Below are 6,918 nucleotides of genomic sequence, written 5' to 3'. Positions count from 1 at the left end.
TACTTTTGTGTTTTGTCAGAGGGCTGGGTTTGTTTGGTTTCGGGTTTGTTTGGGTTTTTGTGTTTGTTTGTTTGTTTGTCTGTTTGTTTGTTTTGGGGTTGTTTTTTGTTTTGTTGTTGTTGTTTGGGGCTTTTTTTTTGGGGGGGGGGTGTTGTTGTTTATTTGTTTGTGAGTTGTTGTTTTGTTTAGTTTTTTTCAATCAGCATGCTTATACGGAAAGGATATCGATACATATGCAGAAGGGATATCGATACAAGGGTCCTTTATATCATGATGCTTGTTATTTAATAACCGGCCTCGGTGGCGTCGTGGTTAGGTCATCGGTCTACAGGCTGGTAGGTGATAGGTTCGGATCCCAGTCGAGGCATGGAATTTTTAATCCAGATACCGACTCCAAACCCTGAGTGAGTGCTCCGCAAGGTTCAATGGGTAGGTGTAAACCACTTGCACCGACCAGTGATCCATAATTGGTTCAACAAAGACCATGGTTTGTGCTATCCTGCCTGTGGGAAGCGCAAATAAAAGATCCCTTGCTGCTAATCAGAAAGAGTAGCCCATGTAATGGCGACAGCGGGTTTCCTCTTAGAATCTGTGTGGTGCTTAACCATATGTCTGACGCCATATAACCGTAAATAAAATGTGTTGAGTGCGTCGTTAAATAAAACATATCTTTCTTTTCTTTTGTTATGTAATACGTCATTTATTGGAGGTTTATTTATATTTTAATATATCTTATATTTTTTACATTTCCATGTTGTGTATATCTAATTCAATATGTACACATAGTATGAGTATAATATGTGGACTGGATTCATTTACTTTATTTTTTGTATTGTTAAAAATGCCAATTACATTTGTATTACAGTTACGAAAACTGCAACAAGAAAGTTGGGTGCAAGCAAAAATGGATGCCTTGTTTTAGAAAACTGGATTGACGAAGGCAACACTTCACTCGATCTGTTAAAATTATTGTTACCCAACAGTTTTCTTAGACCACAGTCAAGAGTCTGGGAAAACACTTCTAGTTCTCTCTACTTCTTTTAAGCCAAAACTTCCGCTATTGTCCTTCAAAACTGCCCCAAACATAGCATTTGGTAGCATATGTCCCTTGAAGAAGATAGGTGGGAATAGTGCTACAAGAATGATACGATGTGCATAAATAGCATAGTTCTGGTAAACCAACTGTTTAATTCATAAAATCAGTACTGTTCCTTTCTTCGCGTCGCGAAAGTCATTATGTTTTACATTGTGTATCGCTAACCATTCCTTCCACAATCATAGAAAAAACAAATCAGAGTTCAAAACTAATTTTGCATATCAATAGATTTCAGAATGGTGTGCAGCTAGACGTATCTTCCGACGTTCCACCTAAACAATGGCGCACGTCCAGCACAAACATACTATACTCTATACTAAAAAGTAGGGGAACATGCAATATCAATGTTAATATCAAATATTATGACTATTCAATAAAAGAAAGAAAGAAAGAAATGTTTTATTTAACGACGGACTCAATATATTTCATTTACGGTTATATGGCGTCAGACATATGGTTAAGGACCACACAGATTTTGAGAGGAAACCCGCTGTCGCCACTTCATGGGCTACTCTTTCCGATTAGCAGCAAGGGGTCTTTTATTTGCGCTTCCCACAGGCAGGATAGCACAAACCATGGCCTTTGTTGAACCAGTTATGGATCACTGGTCGGTGCAAGTGGCTTACACCTACCCATTGAGCCTTGCGGAGGACTCACTCAGGGTTTGGAGTCAGTATCTGGATTAAAAATCCCATGCCTCGACTGGGATCCGAACCCAATACCTACCAGCCTGTAGTCCGATGGCCTAACCACGATGCCACCGAGGCCGGTCCTAGTAAAGAACGTTCATATCAACACAGCGAAACACATTCCATAGTTTGCACGTGCATCAGGCAGTTGTCCCGTACACGTGAGGGGTGTCATTCTCGATTTTGACAATTTCCAGGAAGGTCGATTAATCACTGTGGAAAATTATTTCTGTCAATCTTTTTCATGCTGTCGATCATACAGTTACTATTGTTTTGTATTTATTCATTTTTATTGTTTGAATTTGCGATTTACTGATAACAAAAAACCAATCGTCCTTCAAGATATTTGGTGGTCATAAAACCTACTGTAATACTGAACTACCGCTTGTAATGCTTGCCCAATTAATTCACTATTATCATATAACCATTCCCCATAGCTAATATACCTTACAATTTTGGCAATTGTAAATTCTTATTAGAGTCCCCCTAAATGGCATGGAAGTATGAAAGTAGAATTGCAACATAGTTATACGTCAGTCAGACTACAATAACACATTTCTTTAACGATTTGCATTATCGTGATGAAAATCCTATCTGGGACATGAGAAACGGGCGGAAACTATTTAAGCCCATTTTGGAGGTAATCTATGATCACAATGCACCCATGTGGGTTTTATTGTTTTAATGATTTTATTATGCATAACGCACATGCACCTAAACCTTTGGCTAGGAACTGTATTGACCTGTCTTTACATCTGACCTCTGACCAGGGACAGTGACAATCAACCAATAGACTGGCCAGCTGTGTTTGATCCAGTTGGTGGCTATTCATTGTCACTCACCTGACATTCCTTTACATGCCACGATCTGCACAGGCTACACACTCTTGATCTGCTTTAAACATACACTGGGATAATTCACTTTTTGACGATTGATGTTACCGCCCTAAAGCCCACAGCTGAAGGGTTTGTTTGACTATGTGTCCCTATTCTCAGGAATAAAGCACCCTATATAAAACCATCTTCACCGAGTCCACTTGTCTGTTCGAGGGTAGTAACAACAACATCTACGGGCTCAGGCACGGCGGACGCAAGTAGACATTGGGGGGTGGGGGTGGGGGTGGGGGTGACTGAGATCGAGGGAACAAAGCAACGTTCCTAGGGAGTATGGGGGTATGCTCCCGCGTACAATTTTTAAAACTAGATGTCTTAGAATGCAATTTACTGCATTCTACAAGTAAAAGTCATCTCTGCCTTAAGGTTTACTACCAATAATATTTTTGATTCATAATTATTGGTGGGGGGGGGGGGGGACTAAGCCACAGCACCACCACCACCCTACATGTGCATAACGAATAAGCTTAATGTCTTCGTCGATTAATAATACATAAATTCCAGTTTTGTTAAATCATGGGGATTTCTTAAAGCGGAAGCGCAGGCGACAACACGGGTGCTATTTCTAACGTGCACAGATGCATAGTACGAGGGTATCATCTTATTACCCGGCAGTTGTGTGTGACCAGAGCCAAGTTTCAGGAAATTCGGTCCGAACCCTTTCAACTTCCTTCAGGTTACTATGGCCCTTATCTGACATGCCGATTTGGTTCCCACTCATACTAGGTAGAGCCATGGGCATGGCCATTGGCATGGCTGTTGGTACGCGAGGATCTGAAATATCAGTATAGACAGCGCAGAGCTCTCAAGTTGGAACTTTCGCAAGGAGTGAGATTTTGTCCGACATTGTGAATCCGAATAAACCGCCGCGGGAAATAAGCGCGCAGACAATTGGTCACGGTTCCAGATTCTGACCAATAAAAAACGTGGAAACGTATTGAAAATCCAATATGGCGGTCGGCAAGAAGGTGGGTTTTTTAAGCTGGACAGAACTTTTGTTTATTTATTAATTAATTAGTGTTTACCACCATTTAAAATGTGTTTCTTATCAACCCGAAGCTGTGTTGAAGAGTATACAAGTATTAGTGAGTCTGTTGTGCGTTTTTGTGCCGTTTAAATAGCTACCGGGGCTATTCTTGTTTTGTTTGTTTACCGCGTGGTCGCCATTAGCCTGTATTGCCAGATACGAGCTAGGTCATGCACGTGTGTATAAATAATATTTAACTTCTCCTGTTCCAACCATGTCTAACAAAACGGTAGATAGTATTATCAATGAGATGGACAGGAGCTTAAATTCTATTGCGGTCGAGTTGGCCAACTTCTCGGTTTCGTCAGTGGACAGTAATAGCCTCTCCGACGTGTCCCACCCCGCTAGGGTAGACCGTATGACGTGGGACCCGTTGGGGGATACTAGGGCTGGAAAGACGACGACACCGATGTCATCGACCCCATCAAAGCGCGCCAGACGTGACACCCCACTCCCCGATGGTGGCCTCTCCTTCACAGTTGAGAAATACGTGAGGGGGGAGCCTGCCAGGGGGGAGGGTTTTTGGACCCGCGAGAGAGCGAACTCGCCCGCGAACTAGTCTTTGACAACGAGCTCGAGGTTAGTAGGATCATCGACCGAAATAACGATATGCTTTTTGTGTCCAGCCCCTCTCGGTCGGAGGCCTGCTACGTCTCCAACAGCTCGGGGGTCGGGAGCGAGAGACCAGACTTTAGTCTTCAAAATAAAAATAAAGATTATTCTATAAGCAGTGATTATGTCTTTGTTTTGAATAAGGGCGTGGTAAGTGCCGCAACCTCGGAATCATCGGCCGAGCTACCCTCCCCCAGGTCACCGACACCACCCCCGGGACTCCAGTTGGGTGAACAGAGAAAGAGGAAAAGAAAAAGGGAGGTGAGTGTTGTAGCGATAAAGTTAACGACAATAACATTTATGCCGTTCTAACCAGTAACCCCTTCGCCGCCCTCGGTGGTGCCTACTCTCCAGCTTCCTCAGACCGTTTCAAAATGTACTAAAAAAACATAAGTAAAGGAAAAAAGAAAACACCAAATGTACCAGGTCTGAGGAGAATTTTTTTTGGAAACTTTGACCCCACCCCTGTGGGTTGGAATTTTTAAGACACACCATTTTGGACCTGCAACAAAAAACAACTTCTGGGACGTTCAAAATGTCCGTCTTTTATTACTCAGACTTTCTAATGGACAGACGTTCATTAGGACCAATTGTGACGCCCCCTTTGCGGCCCTGGGGTCAGTCCTCAGTATTAGGCCCCACCCTGATAGTGGCGATGAGGTTCCAGTTGTGTTTAAGGAGTGCAGTGCCGAGCCCACTGACAGTGATAATAACAGTCTGTCAAATAGGCTGTCCAGTGACAGTTATATTAAAACTGTTGGGCCCGGCCCTAGCCAGAGCTTGGCCCTGGCTGGGTCCATTCATAAAAAAAAAAAAATAAAACCCTCAGCCCCCATCTCAAGGCCACTGTCATTGTTGACAGTCGAAAAGATGTTGAGATGGGAGTTGAGATAGCCGAAACGCCGTTTATCCAGGGCTACGATTGCGTCCGCGCTCTTAGCGGTAAGACATGTTTGTTTCGCTTGTGCACACTGCACGTGCTTTCGTGTGCTCGACTTGGGGGTCTTTCATTTCGTTGTTTTTGTCAGCGAAATGAAGTTTTCTACTGGGATGTATGCGGCCATTGGAACTGATTGAATGGTGGAACGCTTCTCGTTTCGACAGCCTGCACCACCAGGTTGGATGCTTTTTTAGCGAGTTCCTTGCCCTCCATTGTCATTTCTCTTCTCCGTCTAACATATATTAATGCTTTGACAGCATAATAGACCCTGGTTGATATGGATACCTTTAAACAGTGGATATATGTGTCATACCAGAAAGAGGTAATGTTTTCTGTTCTTACTCTATACGATTTATTAAGATCGTGGTTGAAATTTAAGAGCTAACTGTTGCTTTAAATTACTAACGTCTTACTGACTGGTCGGTCTACTGACTGGCAGGTTCTTACACACTACTAAGAGAAGGCATCGAAATAAGTCGAGAACGGTCGTTCAGGTTACCGGGAGGTTACCACATGTAAGAAAAGTCGAGAACAGTGTTTCGTTCCCGACAAGAATTTCAACATATATACTACAATAATCATCTGTCACACATGTAAGGGCGTTAACAGTAGTAGTAACAGGAATTCAGTTCTAACTTTCATATAGTTGGGGTAACCTATAGGTTACCAGGCTATATTTTGTGGTAACCTGTAAATGGGTTACCAGACACAATGCTAATTTCGATGCCTGTTTAAAGAGAGATGACAACGAAGGCTGTCAGAGCTGGTCCTGAGGCCGATCCTCCCTGGAAACAATGCATATTATAATGGTTTTACGCTAAAATATCAATACTTTCCTGCTAATTTATACAAACCTTAAACATACACAGTCTATTACGTTTGTTAAATCCAGATAAATCATGTATCTAAGATTAGAGTGTAAAGGGAGGGGGGTTATTTTTAAGTTGCGAATTCGATATTGTAACTTTCAGAAGGTGACTTAGACCAGTGGTAAAAACGTTTTCTTGATTGCGCGGTCGGTCTAGGATCGATCCCAGTCGGTGGGACCCATTGGGCTATTTCTCGTTCCAGTCAGTGTCTCCACACCGTGGTTTTGTAACATCCCACCCAAAACACTTGGGACCTCAGTATTGCCTGCTTTAGAATGCATTTAAGTCGTTATCGCGAGATTTTGGTGATGTTGGTGTTTGTGGTGCGGATGATTTGTTGGATGGGTTAGTTGATTTTGTTGTTTATTTGTGTTGTTTGGGGGGGGGGGGTCGTTGTTTTTTCTAATTTTGTTTGATTTTTTTTTTTTGGGGGGGGGTTTCTTTCCTTCTTTTATTGCTGTTTTATCATTATTATTGTGGGGTTTTTTTTTTTTGTTTTTTTTTGTTTGTATGTTTGTGTTTTCGTTGTTGGTTACTTTGTGTTTTGTCAGAGGGCTGGGTTTTGTTTGGTTTCGGGTTGTATTGGGGTTTTTTTGGGTTGTGTTTTTTGTTTGTTCTGTTTGCTGTGTTTTGGGGTTGTTTTTTGTTTGTTGTTGTTGTTGGGGCTTTTTGTTTTTGGGGGGGGGCGTGTTGTTGTGTTTATTTGTTGGGGAGGTGTTTGTTTTGTTTAGTTGTTTTCAATTCACAGCATGCGTATACGGACCCCACCCCAGCCCTTGGATAATCGATACT

Source organism: Gigantopelta aegis, unplaced genomic scaffold (assembly GCF_016097555.1).
Source record: "Gigantopelta aegis isolate Gae_Host unplaced genomic scaffold, Gae_host_genome ctg7961_pilon_pilon:::debris, whole genome shotgun sequence".
Taxonomy (NCBI): Eukaryota; Metazoa; Mollusca; class Gastropoda; order Neomphalida; family Peltospiridae; genus Gigantopelta; species Gigantopelta aegis.
The sequence above is the reverse complement of the archived record's forward strand: the minus strand, read 5'-3'. Positions refer to the sequence as shown.